Source organism: Camellia sinensis, chromosome 11, assembly GCF_055761805.1.
Source record: "Camellia sinensis isolate YWXY chromosome 11, ASM5576180v1, whole genome shotgun sequence".
In the NCBI taxonomy this organism is placed as follows: domain Eukaryota; kingdom Viridiplantae; phylum Streptophyta; class Magnoliopsida; order Ericales; family Theaceae; genus Camellia; species Camellia sinensis.
This window is the reverse complement of record NC_138971.1, coordinates 39124982-39143445: the sequence shown is the minus strand read 5'-3', so window position 1 is coordinate 39143445 and position 18464 is coordinate 39124982. Positions and strand designations below refer to the sequence as shown.

Sequence of the window (18464 nt, the reverse complement as noted above, 5' to 3'; positions counted from 1 at the left end):
CCACTGATTTATAAATCAAAAATTTACCAAACAAGTTTTTATTTGAGTTTTTAAAATTTTTGTAAATATAAATTGAAAACTGAAAACGTAAGTGTTATCAAACGGCACCTAAACAATACAAATTATGTGTATTCAAATTTTCTTTCGTGTGTAAATAAAATTACTAGTATAACAATTATTACTTCAGTCATAACTTATCGTTTGACAAGTGACTATTTTATTAAAAAAATTACCGAAAGAAACTTATTAAAATAATTAAAAAGTTTTCTACTCTGAGTAAAAAAAAATTCATTCACTATATTTTTTACACTAAAAATATTATATTTTTTTAAGTATATTAATTTTTTTTTCAGTTTACATTTGAGTTAAAAATCTAAAACGTCACCTTCCAAACGAAAAATCCACCACGATAAAAAGTAACTAATATTATTTGGCACAGATCATAATTGATCGACACCAACTTTAATTTAACAATTTACTGACCCCCCATTGAAATGACTCAACTGTATATATTATTTGTTACTTAAGAAAAGTGAATTGGCTTGTAATGTAAAAATTATAGGCCTTGTTTGGTTTGTTTTTAGAAATAAAGTTTGAATTTTTTTTTTTAAAATTTTGTTTGATTTAGTGATTTTGAAAAAAAAATTTCAAAATTGCTTTCTCTATCCTATCTCCTTATCAATCACTTTTTCTCTCGTTTCTCTCATTTTCAATCATTTTTTCTCTCATACATCTGCTTAACTACAACAAAATATCAAATCATCTCAAACTTTCACATTCCAAAACTATTTCCCAAATATACAACCAAACAAATCAAAAAAATTTCTAAATTCTTTCCCCAATTTTTTTTTTTGAAAATTTATCTCTAAAAACCAAACCAAATTTTGGTCATATTTGATAAAATTAAGGGCAAATTACAAACACCACCCTTGAGGTTTGGAGAAAATATAGATTCCCCCTGAGGTTTGAGAAATTACATCCCGCCCCCTGAGATTTATATTTTCATAACAAATTACCCCCTGAGGTTTTTATTTTCATACAGATTCCCCCCTAATTTCTCCTAATTTGTTATGAAAATTTGACCCTCAGGGGACAATTTGTAATTTCTCAAACCTCAGGGGGGAATCTGTATTTTCACTAAACCTCGAAGGGGTGTTTGTAATTTGCCCTAAAATTAAATATTAAATATTAATTTTTTTAATCGAACAATTAGTTAATTAAAATTTAAATACTGAATGAACATAAGTTACTATTATTTTTAGTGAGAAAATTTAAGATGATTGATAGGTTTAATAAATTTAAAATCTCTTATATTTTTTAATTTTATATTGTGATAATGAGTTGATAGTCGTTGTGGTAGTAGAAACAACAATGTTGTTTATAGTGTCAATGGCAATAATGGTGGTGATAGTGAAGAGGTAATGTAATGGAGATAAATGGGGTGGCAATTAAGAGTATCTCCAATGGAGCTGTCAAACTACTTATCGAAGCTATAATTTGGCAAGAGTGACAAAAAGTGGGTCTCTAATAGCCTACTATTCTACTTGCCAAAGATGGCAGATGTCATTTCTGTTATCAAATTTGGCAGGTTGAATACCAGCTGCCAAATATGCTATAACGCCCCAAAAAAATATACTTACTATTGAAATAATAACAATAATAATAATAATAATCATGGCTTTTAAGAAATACCGAAAATATCCCCAACATATTCCATTGCATAGTCTCAATGTTTATACAAGAATAATCTCACACGCGGTTATACATGCAATGAATCCTAGTACATGAATCTATAGCATGTAAAATCGTCCAAATCAAAATAAGTAAATGCCCTCAAGGGCTTACAAGTCCCAAGACTTAAGTCCGGTTACACAAAAATGGTCTCTCGGACCCATACATAAATAGCCCTTGGCTTACAAAAATTTACAATCACAGCAAAATGGAGCCTTGTGCTCTCAACACAATTTTCACGCCCTAGTTTGGCGGGTTCACCACGTCTCTTCCTGCACCAAAATCCCATAGGGGTGAGCATAAAGCCTAGTAGAGAAATCTTAACAAAGTATATACATTTATGCAAGAATTTCCAATATGAAATGAACATGCCATGCCATACCTTAAGGAAAAAGATTTCGTTTACATCTCTTTAAAAAAGACCATGCATAATGATAACTTGAAATTCTCTTCAATTCAGAAATTCAGAATTTAATTCATTGGAGCGGTAAATACAACTCAAGTAATCCCTAGGTTGGTGTCTGCAAGTAGGCATAGCTAACTCTACCAAAAACCCCACTTTACCGGTTGCTAACTGGAAGGGAAGTGGTATCTCCTCTGCTCGTGTTTTCAGTCTTTCACCTCGGACACTCAGGCCAACTTAAACAATTTCAACTACACCTCCTATCCGGACTTACCAACGTATTTACCTCAAATATTTTAATAAAAATTCACTTATAAACTTTCCTTTCTCAATGTAAGTTTTCAAACTCGAATCAAAACATGTGATAACCAATTGAATGGATAAGCAATGCAACAAATACCAATGTATCAATATTTATTTCTCCATGTTCAAATATTTCAACAATAATCCCATGAGAATCAAAATCCCCATTTCTTCTTTCCATGCCATTTCACAAAATAGCCACATGTTCATTTAATTCTATCAATAAATAGCAACATTTCTTTATTTCCTATTTCCTTTAATAATTTAGCCCTCACAAGACTATATCAACATTTGAACAACAACTTACAACATCAACGATCCTCACGCCCCATGAAAATCACCATTTAATTCATAATAATAATGAAAAAGAGTTCTCATCCTTTACTAATTTTGGCCCACAAAATAACATATTAACAACATCAACTACATACATCTCTACATCTTTTGAAAACCCCAATTTCTAGGTTTTTCCCAACCACACTACACACACACCAATCTATTGAAAGAATTTCCTCAAAAACATTTCTCCCTAGCCAATGTAATTTAAAACCCTCAAGAAAGTTATTTCATGGGAGATAAGGAGCAAAACCCCTCCCAAACTACCCACATTGTTGAGTCAACCATCAATATTCCACATTTACAAGGGAACTTCGAAAATCAACAATAAATCTTGCAAAAATATATCTATGACTCTAAGAAAGTCCTTACCTCAAGTTTTGAAGGAGAAAAAGAGATGAAACCCTTGAAATCAATGGTGCCAAAACCCAATCTCCACTGTACACAATGTAGCTCTTGAGGAGCTCTTTAACTTTGACGAAGAAGCAATGGGCAAATTTCTAATGGATGTAAAAAGATCAAGGATTTGATCTTGTTTTGATGTAGAAAATGTAGAGAGAAGGAAGAGAAAAGAGTTTTTAGAGAGAGAGAGATGCAACAAAAGTGATATACAAACAACCCAAAGAAGAAGAAAAAACAGATTTTCGAACTACCCAAAGGCCCGCACGTGTGGTGCCCACTCCTACATGTGTGGAGTGTCTTCTCGCACGTACGATAGCCCCTCCCTGCACCACACTCCATACCTGCATATAATGCAGTGTGCAAGCTGAAAAACCCACACTTCCCCACACGTGTGGCTTCATCTCCCACACGTGCGGCCCTTTTCCGCACGTGCTGCCCAAGGCCCTGCACGTGCGGCCCTGGTCTTCCAGCCTAGAATTTTTCGAGTTCGATTCCAGACACTCCGGACTGGACCGTGCACCCTCCGAAACAAGTGACACATAAACCCGAAATAAACAAGGACAAGAATTTGAGAAAAACTTCCGAACACAACAAAACCAATGAAGACAATAAGTGAAATGGTGTATAATGAAACCGGTCATCACACATGCCACATCAGCAAATATGGACAGATTTGTGGCTCCAAATTCAGTTGAAAAAATAGAATTGAAACAGTAGAAAACCTCCAAAATTTCAGAATCAATTCCCAATTTTCAGAATCAAACTGAAATTTGAAATATACAGCTAAATTCACAAATTTCACAATACATTTCACAATTTCACAATAAATCTCACAATTTTAGAATCAATTTTTGAATAAATTTTAAGATTTCAGAATAAATATGAACAAATTTCAGAATAAATTTAAGAATTTTAAAATCACACAAATCTCAAAATCAATTTCAAAATTACACAAATTTCAATTTGGGAATCAATTTCAGATTCACACAGCAAATTTTAGAATCAATTTCACAAATTGATATAAATTTCATAAACGAATTTAACTGATAAATACCTGGAATTGTTTTGAAGACTTGACTGGAATTGATCATCTTCTTCAGCCGGCTGGACTGGTTTTGGAGATCATAGATCAATAATTTGTTTGAGAATAGAGAAAGAGACAGATCGGAGAGTATACTGGTTTACCGAGAGAGAGAGAGAGAGAGGCCGGAGAGGTTTGAGGACAGGGAGAGAGAGAGATAGATCAACGACTATAGACAGATCAAAAACAGATTGGTAGTGCTGACTGCTCTTGAGCTCAAACACAGAGAGAGAGAGAGAGAGAGAGAGAGAGAGAGAGAGACGTTTCCATGAGAGAGGAGGAAAATGGCAGAAGAGAGTGAGAGTCAAAATGAGAAGGAAAGTGAAGAGAGAGAGAGAGAGAGAGAGAGAGAGAGAGAGAGATAGCGAGAAACATCGTCCATGGTAGAGGGTGAGGAAAGAGGAAAGTGAGAGTCAGAGTGAAAAGGAGAGTGAAGATAGTCGTTGCATGTCTTGGGATTAAAATGATAATTCTAGAGATATCATTTCACCGCTGGTTGAGGGTAGGTGGACGGTGGGGATCTGTGTTGAAATATGAAAAGAGCCGTTATGCTCTGTTTGCCTTAAAAAATAAAAATAAATAAAAAGTACAAACAACAGCTATCTTCAAACGGTTATCTTTAAGCGTATTACCCGACGACTACTTATGGAACCAACATGTCTGGTTGGTTGGTTTAGGGTTAATGCTTGTATTCTTTGTTGTTGTGCTGTTAACAGTTGCATCATGATTATATCATCATTAGATGATGAAGATTCATCAAAATCTCCATTGAAGACGGCTTTAGTGAAATTGTTCATTGTGGGTGGGTAAGTGAGTGAGTGAATATGAAGATTACAGAAAAATTTGTGGATGGGTAAAGAAAGTTTAGAAGATATGAAAATTATGGATAGGTGAATATGAAAATTGTAAAAGACCTTGTGTTATATTTATAGAGAAAATTGTGGTTGTGTGAATGATGGATGGTCGTTGAGTGGATGGATGAATAATAGATGGTTGTTGGGTGGGTGGTTATTGGTGAATGAATGCTGGGTGAATAATGGATGATTGTTGGTGGGTGGTTGTTAGTGCATGAATGTTGGGTGAGTGATGAATGATTATTGGTGGGTAGTTGGTGATTGTTTATTTTTTATATGTAGTTAAAAAAAATTATTTTTTTGTAGTGATATGTTTTTTGGTTGGGTGAATTATATTTACTTTTTTTTTTCAAATTTTCAATTTTTTATATTTGTCTAGTCGGGAATAATATAAATATATAAATTTTTTTACAAACAATTAAAAAAAGGTCACAAAAGACAAAAAATAAACAAAAATGAAATCACTAAAAAACTTATATCCAAACAACACTTAAAAACTAGGAGAAAAAATTGGTTGAGAATTTTCAAAATAGCAAGTGACCATTAGAGCATCATTGCTATAATTTGGCAAAATAACACTATTCATTGCCAAATTATAGCAATAATAATGGTATTATAGCAACAACTATTACAGATGCTCTATTGATAGTAATTATTGTGATGGTGGTGATTATGACAACGGTGATAATGATTGGGGAGAGAAGGGTTGTAGTAGTTATTATAGTGGTGATAGTAATAACAACATCGACTATAGTAGTGATAGTGTAATAATACTGATATTTATGATAACAATGATAATGGTGATGAAAATGTTGGTGTGGAAGGGTAGATGATGGTGTGGGTGGCGGCCGTGGTGATGATGGCGGTGATGGTGGTGTTTGGTAATGGTAGCAATTGTGACATTACAATAGTGTATGTTGATATTTATGTATAAATATTTATAAATTCAGTCAGAATTAAGTAAATTTTCTATCACTTAATTTGTTATTTTAATTTTTAATTTTATTTTAAGAGACAGTTAAATTTTTTAAAAATATCATTTATAATTATGAAATGAATTTAATTAATTTCCACTTAATATATTTATTTTTGAGTACTTAATTTGGTTATCAAATGCAAGCTTAGTTTAACGCTTGCCAATGATGTGCATATCATCCATGTAATGACTTCTTCGCTGTTAATCAAATTTGAAACATACGATTGAATTTTTGGAACCCATTTCAATAGTTTAGGGTGCATTTGTTAACTTTTTGTTACTTATTTTTTTATTTTTTTTAAAAAATTAAAAGCAAAAACTTGTTTGGTATATTATTTTTATTTTTAAAAAAATGAAATTGATTTCAATATTTTCAAAATTTTTAAAAACAGAAAAAAATTGTTTTCACTTGTTTTTAAACAAGTTTTCACTTTCTTCTCTCACTTACCACCTTCAGCCACCAACTACTGCCACCACCACTTGCTGTCGCTGCTGGTGAGTAACGAACTCTAGCTGCGACTCTCCAATAGGTGGCAGTCACCATCACGATCTTAGGTCACCTTTTGACATCCTTCTAATTATTTCGTGTCCTCCTCTAACATCTTACCATTAATTTTGCGCGAATACCTTCGGCTACCCTTCATTATTGGTCACCATATCTGTGTATCCACTATCTCTGGTCAAAAAACCTGACAATTTGTCAAATATATAGATATTTATTTATTTTCAAAGTAGTTTTAAACAAATTTTCTATTTTTATAAAAATAAACGAAAACCTATTTTTTTGTGTTTTGTAAATTAACAACTGAAAACTAAAAATGTTAACAAATGAGACTTTTTCATGCTAAAAGTTAGTTGAGCAAATCATTTAGAAAAAAAAAAAATTGAATTAATTAATTATAAAATCTCTACCAATTCAAAAGATTCTGTTTGGTCTAATTACAATACATTAGACAACTAGTTGCAAAAATAGTTTTAACTATTAGAAAATCATTGTAGGAGCCGCATTTTTTTTTTTTTTTTGGGGGGGGGGGGGGGGGGGTGCATGCACAAATAATAATACAAAATTGCACACACGCAATGGTGGATACAGGGACTTGATAATCAAATTGTTGGCATCATGTTAGTTTCTTAATAGTTCTTCTGAATTATAGCTTTGTGAAGTGGGAGAAAAAAAAAAGCATTTTTTTTTTTTTTGGGATTTTCTCTTTCTGTTTTATAGGGAAAAAAAAAATTAGTGTTTGACCTTTGTATCAAAATAAATGTTGAGTTTTTAATTTTGCCATTTAAATCCTAATCTATTGATTTATTTTTAATCTAGATTATCCATTTATTTTAGTTAAGTAAAACTAACAAAAAAAATGTAATTTAATCATTAAATTCAATGTAGATGTACATAAAATATCTAAGATATTATTTTTTTTATTGAGTTTAATGACTAAAATACATTTTTTACGTCAGTTTTACTTAACGAAAATAGACAGATGATTTAGATTGAAAATAAATTTTAAAAAAAAGATTTAAATTGATAAAATTAAAACTCAAAATTTATTTCGTTATAAGGGACAAACTTTGAGATTCTTTTTTTCTTTACAAATCTGCACACAATTTTAAAAATTATGTATCTACTCCCTCTCTCTCTCTCTCTCAAGGATCACAATGTAGTAGCGGGTTAACAGTGGGAGAGGGGAGCTAGTTTGGGGGCTTGCGACAAGAGAGGGGGAATCTGGCGAAGAACAAGGGGGAAGAGGTGGCGGTGACAAGGAATGAGAGCTGGGATGGGTTGGTCGAAGCTAGGAAGCTTTGGCTTGAGCTATGGAGAGGTTGTCTGAAATAGACACTACAACAAAAGTAACCTATGATGACAAAAAGTAGTGAAGAAAATAAATTTCGTCACTAAATAAGAATAATTCGTGACGAATTACAAAATTTTGTCACATATAATAGAAAAATAAAAATAATAGGTGACGAAATTTATTTTCGTCAACAAATACTTCTTTTTAGGTGAGGAAAAAATAAGTTTCGTCACCGAAAGTTTTCCGCTAATTTTTTTTTGGTGGCGCCAAAATTTTGAGACTTTTGGTGAGAAAAAAAATTTGTCACCAATTATAAAATTATTGGTGAGGAATATATTTTCGTCACCAATAATTTTACATATATATATTTTTTGAGAAGCTTGATTTTAAATATTTTAAGACCATTTGGTGAGAAATATATTTTTATCATTGATAATTTTTAATATTTTGAGGCTTTTTAGTGAGTAAATTATTTTGTCACTAATTTTGGAAGGAAAATTTTGACATATTGGGCGGTAATGAAAAAAATAGACTACTAACTCCCCCCTCCCCTTTTTATTGTTTATCAATTTTCCTTTCTCCTTTTTTCTCTCTCTCTCACTCTCAAAACAAAACACAAGTTAATTAGTTCTTTAAGTAACCTATGGTAACGAAAGTAGTGAAGAAAATAAATTTCGTCACTAAATAAGAATAATCCGCGACGAATTATAAAATTTTGTTATATATAATAAAAAGGTAAAAATAATAGGTGACGAAATTTATTTTCGTCAATAAATACTTCTTTTTAGGTGAGGAAAAAATTAAATTTCGTCACCAAAGGTTTTTCCTCTAATCTTTTTAGTGAGAAATATATTTTTGTCACCAATAATTTTAAATATTTTTTTTTTGAAAAAATTGATTTTAAATATTTTGAAACTATTTGATGAAGAATATATTTTTGTCGTCAATTATTTTAACATTTTAAAATTTTTGGGGAGAAAATTATTTTATCACCAATTTTGGAGGGAGAACTTTGTGATATTGGCGGTGATGAAAAAAAAAAAAAAAATCCTACTCGTTCCCCTTTCTTTTTTTTTTTTTAGTGCTTCAGTTTTCCTCTCATCCCTCTCTTGCAAAACATACGTTCTCTGTCTTCAGCCCCCCTTCTTCTCTTTTAGCGCTGCCACCAACGTCATCCGTTCTCCTCCTTCAGTGCCGCCACCGATGTCACCCGCGTTCTCCTCCGAGCAATCGTCAGTGCCGTCGGCGTTGCTTATTCGATTATTTCTCTATTTTTCTCTTTGCAGGTATAGATCCTCTCTCTCTCTCTCTCTCTCTCTCACTCGATTTCTCTATTTTTCAATCTTTATTTTTCCTAATTTTCAAAACTAATTTCATTGTTTTTCCTAATTTTGAAAACTACTCAGACACATAGTGTCTCATATATTATTTTTTCAGACTAGCTATGAAAAAATGAGTACTTGAATATAGACTTGTTAAGTTAATAACTCGTTCATGTTATTTGCTTTATATACAATTAACTGAAAATATTAAATGTAACAGATTTACTAAAAAAATAAAGATTAAGGGCACATATAAATTCTAGATAAATGTATTTTATGTACCTCAATTAGGGATTGCCAATATGTTTAAATGTATTTTATGTACCTCCATTAGGGATTGCCAATAATTATTGAAGCCATGAATATGGATTTTTCGCTCTTTTTAGTGCTTATCTGAATTCTTATCTGATTTAGATACACTGACTATTGCCTCTCTGGTTCTAGTGGGTTATAATGATAAAGTAACATAGAGGAAAGAGAGGGACAAGAAATAGGGTTCCAAAATTCGTTAGAAGGGGAAAGGGGCTCTTCAAACCTTGTTCTGATTGACTGCTAATTAATCGAATAGCTGTGGTGATGGAAAGCGAACATGGCGGTCCTGATGCCCTTTCGAGGTTCTTCAAAGCTTTACTGCAGTGTCCCAAAATAGAGAGAGGATCACAGCCGAACGATGCACTCAAAATAGAGGGAGGATCAAAATCAATTGTTGTGAGAGGCGAATGGTGCACTCATATCTTCGGCGGCGAGACTAGTTCGACGGTAATGCACTCATCTCATCTCTCTTCTCTTCCTTTCGCTGTGAGAGGCTGCTGTTGCTGTTGTTATATATATATACTTGAACACTTGACAACAGGCATGAACTCGTACTTAGCGATGCTCGAATCTGGGGCTGTATCAAAGCTGATAGAACCCCCATTTTTTTTCCTATTCTGATTGAATTCTTCAAAAGTTGGAAACTTGAATTTGAAAGAGAACTCGGGTGTCTGTTTTTGGTCAAACCCATCCGAAAATTCATTTGTCTTCTTGTTTGGATTCGACCCCTGTATATCCACGGTTGTAACTCTGTTTTTGGCTCAATAGGAATCGAATCTTTAAGACTGTTTTCTGCAGAAGAAACCTTCGATTGGTTTGAGTTGTCCTCTGATGACCTGTCATTTCTTTTGAATCTGCAACAAACAAAATAATCAGAAACAACATAAGATTTTAAAACAAGTAAGATTTTTTTAATTACCATAAAAATAGAAAAAGAAAATTGAAGACAAGAGTTTTGAAATACCTGATAAGTTATCTCTTGAAGAAATCGAAAAGAGGAAAAAAGTAGGCGGAGACAGAGAAGCAGAAAACGCCGACAAAGAGAACAAATTTTTGGTACAAGAACTGGGTATCAGAACCCATATCCACTGAATCGAAATGGGTATACACCACACAATTAAGCATTCACTCACCCATCAAGTTAGTGTCTTATTACTGATGTACTTCAGTTGTTTGTGTGTATATCTGTGCTGATTCAATCTTATACTTGTCTCAGATGCCCTTTCACATGTTATTTGATATTTATTGATGATTTTTGAGTCGGTCCTAATTTTAAAAGCAGTTTTCTTTTGGGCTTTAACTATGACATCGTTTACCTTTGATCTATAGAATGTCCTTGTGTTATGCCAAGCATTTTTTATCTAATAGAATTCCTTTTCTTATGCTAAACTGAAGGAACATGGTGACTAAATTGCTGATAGCTTCTGGTGGACAATAGAGATAACCGAATAGAAATGGGAGGCTGTTGCTGTTGCTGTTCTAAAGGAGGGGGACTAAACAGTTCGCCACCATTCTATCATGTCAGTAATATCTCCCTTACACAGGATTATTTTAATTTTTTGGTATCAATTGATCCTAACCTTTATAGCTTTAGCAGAATTTTGTGCCTAGCATAATCTTGGTTTACGTGGCATAGTTGTTTTGCATATAGGGTGAAACATCATTTTGCTATCTAGAATTTATTCTATTTTTGGATTCAGCTACTTAATGAGATAATAGGGAACTCGAATTTCTTACTTTACTGTCATTTGCCAGTGGTTACTTGTATTGAAGTTAATTATGTGATGCTTTTTTCTCTTTTTAATCAGTAATGGTATAGTTCAGACTTAATTTTATTAGGTTTTGGTGCATAAACTGCAATTTTGTTTCCTTATGCAAGCTCTTGTCAGCTAGAAGATATGAGGGATCTTTAGTTGCTTTTGAACTTGGGAATTCGAGGCTTTTTCCAAGTCTAGAGTGAACTAGATTTGCTATAAACTATTTGCACTACAACAAAATTGACTTTTTACGGCACCACATCAACGACATACAATGCATGCAAGCCGTAATTTCTCACTTTTACGACTTGCTTTTTTTGCATGTCGTAAATAATAGACTAACCATGACGTGTCTATTGCGTAGGCCGTTAATGGTAAAAATGATAATTTTTTCACGGGTTGCATTGCGTGCCGTAATTGATAAAACTTTCTACGACATACATATAGCATGCCGTTAATACATCAGTTATATATGGCACACGTCTACCAGTCCTTAAAAATAAGTCACTTTTTACGACTTACTATGTGGGTCGTGAATGGTATCCCAAAATACTTCAGGCACCAAAACCCAATTTTTTTGGCACCACTTATGAAAAAAAAAATATTTAATTTATTTTTTTATGATCGAATAGACTGATACAATTCAAAAAAAAGAAAAGAAAAAAAACACAGTTTGTAAGAAGAGAGGGAGACGTAGGTGAAGGGGAAGGGTTTCTTCAAACACTTCTTCAATCAATTGAATGGGTGGAGATCCATTGACGCAGTCTGCTTCGCCTTACTAGAAGAAAGGTCCATGGACGCAGTCTGCTTCAACTACTTCGACTTGAACTTGGCTTCAATTTGTAATCTGCTTCAACTCTCTCTTCTCTTTCTTCTTCCTGAAACCCTTGTTTAGCCTCTCTCTCTCTCTCTCTCTCTCTCTCTCTCTCTCTCGGTATATATATATATATTTATATCCCCCTCCTCCCCTCTCTTCTCTGTTTTTCTGTTTGTTTTTATGCACTGTGGAATCTGTCCCTTTCTGTGCTTGAACTGATGGATAGATGAAATGAATCTGCTGTTTGTTTTTATATTGGGTGTTTGAGTTGTAAGAACTAGATTAATGTTGTAAGGGCTTTGAGCATTTGAATGAATATTTTATGCCTATGTGAGCAGTGTACTTTGCATCTACCTTTATATCTTAAGTGGCTAGCTTACTGGTTCTAGCAAAGGTTTTCTTGTCATAATGTCATTGCCGCACCATTATTTATTTATTCTTTTAATAATTTGCGGCAAAGGGCTGGTTTGGTTTCCCCTAATGTGTGAGTATGCCAACATAGGTTCTTTGATAATAATAATAATAAGGTTTACTTACCGTTGTACTAAAAATCAATGTTATGGTAAAAGATTGGCTCTATTAGATTTTGGAAAAAAGTGACTTTCTTGTATGGGGTTCAGAGATTGACTGTTATTCCCGAAAGGTTTTTAATTTTTTACAAAAAAGAAAATAGTGTTTGACATGAATTGATGCTCTCTTTACCTTCTCTCACAATGATGGCTCTGTTATCTTATGGAGAGCTTCTTTCTACTGGACAGGATTTTTAGTGTCATGTTCATTGCCATCTCTATGAAATGGCCAGAATTTAGGTTTTGAATATAATCCATTCATGTTTTGATTGGTGCCTATTAATTAGTTTGTTGGTTCTAGGTAACAAAAGAACAACAATTTAAGCAGAGCTTGTGGTCTTAGTGATAGTAGATTGTTTCTAGTTGTGTTTTATTCTATAATGGGGTTTGAGTCTTTTGAATTTTTATTTTCACTCTCATTAGGTGTTGTTCATGGAAATACAATTCTAAAACCCTTGCCATGGTAATTCCTCTAAAACCCTTTGCCATGGTAATTTTAGTCCGAACCTTTGCCATTGTAATTCCTCTAAAACCCTTTTTATGAACACATTTGACTTTTGGAGTCACGGCTTTCTCTCTCTCTCTCTCTCTCTAGTGTGGGGAGGGAATCAAAATGACCAGACCCTCAACTTTTCAGAAGTGTGCCTCCCCAATCTACTAGACTACACTATTTTGAGTATTATCTAATAATGGCTTTATAGAGGGACACCATCAATCAGGTTTTGCGATATGCAAGCAAGAATCGACTTCCGGAAACTTTGAAAGAGCAAATGCTGGCAAATATGCAACTGAAATTTAGGACAGCAGAATTACAGCAGGAGGAAGTGCTTGAAGACCTACCTAAGGCAATTAGATCAAGTATTGCTCAGCATCTTTTTCATGGAACTGTGGAAAATGCCTATCTCTTCAAAGGAGTTTCTGAAGACCTTATCATCCAATTGGTACAATATCTTTTCCCTCTCCTTCACATTATAGATCATGTTGCAATATTATAGTAATTACTCTAGTTTAATAGCAACAAAACAATAACAACAATAAGAATATTATTAACTGAGCACATTGACACTTCAAAATGTGAAGTACCTATTTCAGACTCAACATGACATAATAATAGACAAACTATTAGTTATGTGTTCCTTGAAGCCAAGAGAATGTTTGTTAAGAATATATATATATATATATATATATATATATGTATATATTGTTGGTAATATATGAATATTCCAAAGTAGGGTGAAGTACCCATGTCAAATACATACATGTTTAGAAAGGGGAAAAAAAACGGGTAAACAATTCCTAGCTCCAGCATTTCATTATGATGTTTCACTAAATTGTTCTTCTGTTCCATGGATACTACCAATACGAGGCTAGAGGCATCCATGTCAAACATAATATGATACAATAACATTTTAGTGTAAACGTTTAAGAAGAATTCAGATACTTAAAACATCATGTCTCTATGTCCTACATAGGGAAGAAGTGTCTGATAGACAGTCCATACACAGTCCAGATGGAAAGATAATAATCTCCAACTTTATACAGGTCTGGAATTTTTTTATATTATTGAGAATTGAGGTTTTAAAAATGTTATATTTCCTCATGTTTCTAGATATTATCAGTGATACATTTGACAAGTACATAGCACAAGAAGTTAGTGATTAAACTACCAGCTTCTCCCAGGAAACTGTACACACAGTGCCCAAAAAATTGAAAAGCAATTTTTTTTTCTAAGCATTGGAAAACTATTTTTAGGTCATCATGTGGCGAGGTTTGAATTTGATGGGCCATCCACTAGTGTTTCCACTATTAGAGTTCCCTACTCAACCCTTAAATTAGCTTCACATGCAAATAAACTTTTATGCTGACTGACTCTACCTGCATTCCTTGCTCAGTATTTGAAGGGATTAAAGAACGAGTTGCTCGAAGAGATGCCATTTGTAAAAGATTTGTTGGATGAGTTCAATACAGAGGTAATTCTTTTCCTTGGACATAGACTTGCATAAAACATATATCAATAATAAATCAGAATCTAAGTTTACCTGTGCTTATAAAGAAAGATACCTAAAATTTTACACATTTGACAATTTACTTTAGATGTGTACGGTACAGGAAAGTTGTTAAGCAAGGAATTAGTACATTCATTTTTTATCAAGTTGCATGCTTGGAGTTCAGGATACAATCCAACACAATCAAAAAGACAGAAATAACAATAGAATTGGGAGTGCAATAGAACTAGTAGTGTGTATATTAGTCTAACAGAGGAGTTGCTATTGATGCTATGTTTTTAATACTACATAAATGTCACCTAAAATCGAATGCTATCATATCAGTTTAACTTGATAAGATATTCCTATCCAAGAATTAAGCTAATTCAACATGGCAGAAGGAGCACTTATGGACTATTTGATGAATGATCATTTTATCAAGTATTATCAATTTTTAGATTTTATTGTTGATTTGAATTTAGTTACTCTATTACATCGAATATTCATTTGAACCTACTCTGAATTGGAAAATTAATTGCTTTGTATGTATATTGTTCTTCTTGTTTGGGAAATCAACTAGTTCCTATTGTCACCATTCAGTCTTCAATTATTGCTACATTTGGTGAATTTTGTTGTTTTGTGAGTTCAACATATAGCATCTGTGGATTGGTATTAGTTTCGATTGAATGAAAAGTTTTGATTCCTAGATTTGTTTCAAATTTACTGTTTCATTGATTATCAGCAAGTTTGAATTTGTTGAGGCAAGAACTGGTAAATTTGAAATTGGAAGATAAAATGTCCTAGTGTTGAAATAAAATAAGACAAATGTGAGAAAAATACCAGTTTATAGATTTTGGAGTCATTTGGTACGTATTATATGTGATTGAGTGGAAATTTGTGATAATATGTTGGATTAATTTCTGTATGTGTTGGCTCTCTTTTTATATTTGGCTGCTTCAATCTCTCTATTAATGTGTTTGCTTGCTCGGAAATTGAAGGAAAAAATGGAAAAATGTGATTTTGAATAACTTGGATCCACACATCATTACCCTTTTGATTGCTATTAGGGCTTCAACTCCATATTTGCAGAAGTTTGAGAATAGTTGCTGACTTGGACACTCATCATATTTTTGTTCGCGTTGATCCATCTGTAGATCCCTGCGCTTATAATGCTCCAAATGCTGTTAAGTTACTGTAATACCAAGAGGATGATGAGGTTGTAGAGTATAGAAAGCGTGATATTATTGTGCAGAAACATCATGGTCATTCTGAGAGACTTGGTATGTGTTATTCATTGATATATAATAACAGAATCATTTTGCTATAAACCATGTAGCATCTATGTAATTATTTCCAAACCTTCACAATTATAGCTTTATATTCTTGCAGGCAAACATGCCCAATCAACTAACTATCAAGGATGTTTTTCTATAAAGATGATAGACAGTTAATGTAATGATCCCATAACTGAAATGGGTGAACAATTGGTCCATCGAATGAGGATGAGAAGCAAGCATTTTATTGCCCTTCACCTAACGTAATCTCTATCTCTCTCTCTCTCTCCTTCCCTCTTTGTTTAGGTTCTGGTTGCTGTTTGATTCTTATGGGCTACTAATTGTTGATATGGGTTCATTAATATGTTTTATTTTCTTTATGCCCTCCTACTGTTGTTATTCTTAATGCGTACAAAATAATAATATGTTCCATGTATCTCTAATAGAGGCATTTTAGTTATTACTGCATAGTTCAACTTGATTTCTCACTTATTGAAATGCAGCAGATTTGGAATGAGGTTGCTCATTTAATCAACTTAGATAGATTTCATCAAATTAAAATCTGTATGTCAAAGCTATAGGCAACAAATTTTAATCTTATGTATTGATTTTTATGCAGAGAGGCTTTAGTATGATCAAAGACCACGAACTACTTATTAAACTGTGAAAAGATAATGTGTATCATGGATGTGGATCAAAGTCAAATATTGGAATTTTATATTCAAATAATCATTATATTGATGATGTAGGAATGTCAGATCTGGACTTTTTTAGTTCATACTTGGGCTTTGGTATAGTGTTCCTAGGAATTTAAACTTTCGACTCTAGAACAATGAGAGGGAAATGCCTTGGAAATCATACTTGAGGACATTCAACATTAAATTTATTCAAGATATATGTTACACAATGCCAATTATGTTAGAATCTAGCTTGAACACTAGGAAACTTGGTGACCAAAGAAACCTGAAAGCTATGTGTTTTGACCTTTTGCCTCGTTGAGGTTAAAAATAAAATAGGAAAATATTTAGATTTAAATAAAAATGCTGATTAGTTTGTGTGAAACAGGTTCTTTGATTTTTTCTGGTTCTTGTTGACATTAGTGCTAGTGATACAGGATATTCATGTACTCTTTTGGCATCTTCTGGCATCTTCTGTTATCCGTGTTACTTATCATCAAAGATAATTTCAACTCTTTGAAGTTTTGGATTGTTATATATATTTCTACTAAATTGGCTTATACAATAAAATTATTTATATATGAGTTTAGATGTAATTGACAATATATTAATGTTTTCCTTATTTATTTTTTTTACAGATTGGTTTTGATGACGTTTGGAAGCATACTTGCAAATCAAGATCAAGTGTTGAATTTATTTATTTTTATATGAACTGATACTTAGTTCGAGTTGCAAATCAAGATCGTGTTGATTTTTTTTGTGGACTCCACGTTAGTTCATTTTGGAATTTGTTATGATGTTTTTTTTTGTTTTACTTAATGGATTATTATTAAATTTGTTTAATGGATATATTTTGATTTACAATATAAATTGTTTAGTGAATTTTTTTTATGGAGTGGTGTATAATAGTTAGTGGATTTCTTAGTACAATTAAAAAGTTATTAGGATATGAGCAGGGATATTTGTGAAATAATAATTTAAATTGAAATATAAAATATGAAACAAGTTTAGTGACGAATTTGTTTCGTCATTTGTACTTGTTATTATGACAAAGTGATTATTCGTCGCTAATAAATATTTTTTGTGATAAAATTTATTACAGTTTATATATGAAAGTTTTCATTGATTTTATTGTTTGGTGATTAAAAATTTCGTCACGTGTGTATATATTTGCGACGAAATATATTTCGTCACCCATGCATGACTTTTGGAGACAAAAAATTTCGTCACCTTTACATCTTACTGTGACGAAATTATTTCCTCATCAATGATCAACATATGTGACAAATTTATTCGTCAACTAAAGTTATAAATATGATACTGAATAATTATTTGGTGACGAAAATGAGAATTTTTGGCGACAAAATATTGTTTTATTGGTGACAAAAAATTTCGTCACTGAAGTAATTTCATTAGTGACGAAATTATTTTTCGTCACGGTAGTTTTTAGTGACAAACATTCAATGACGAAACTGGTGACGAAAATATTTCCTCACAAATATCTATAGTGACGAAATTAGCTCTTTGGAGACAAAAAAATTTCGTCATTCAAGACCCAACTTCTTGTAGTGAGAGTAGGGGTTTGTCCATTTTAATAACTTGATTTAAGGGTAAAATGGTTACTATTTATTTATTTATTTATTTATTATTATTATTATTATTTTTGAAAAACAAGGTGTCCAACAAATTTTTTTGAGTGCATTTGGAGGTTCCTAGTGGAGGTTGAAAAAAGGTGAGTTTGGACAAATTAAAATAGAGTATGCATTAAAATAAGGAAAAAGATTAAATCCACAAATTAAGTTTTATGATTGTATTCACAATGACATGATAAATTATGTGTCAACATTTAATTTGTCGTAAATTCAATTA

The 18464-nt window shown here is 32.4% G+C and overlaps 1 long non-coding RNA gene across 2 annotated transcripts; it reads left to right on the top strand.

Moving 5' to 3' along the window:
- The first annotated feature begins 14164 nt into the window (after positions 1 to 14164).
- On the top strand, positions 14165 to 17425 carry LOC114294460 (uncharacterized). Of its 2 annotated transcripts, XR_014345217.1 has the most exons (5): positions 14165 to 14201; positions 14552 to 14629; positions 15734 to 15924; positions 16034 to 16181; positions 17234 to 17425. It is a non-coding gene; the product is annotated as an uncharacterized LOC114294460 (long non-coding RNA). The 2 variants fall into 2 exon arrangements; XR_014345216.1 differs by lacking the exon at positions 14165 to 14201 and having other exon boundaries at positions 14465 to 14629; positions 17234 to 17423.
- The last annotated feature ends 1039 nt before the right edge of the window (positions 17426 to 18464 follow it).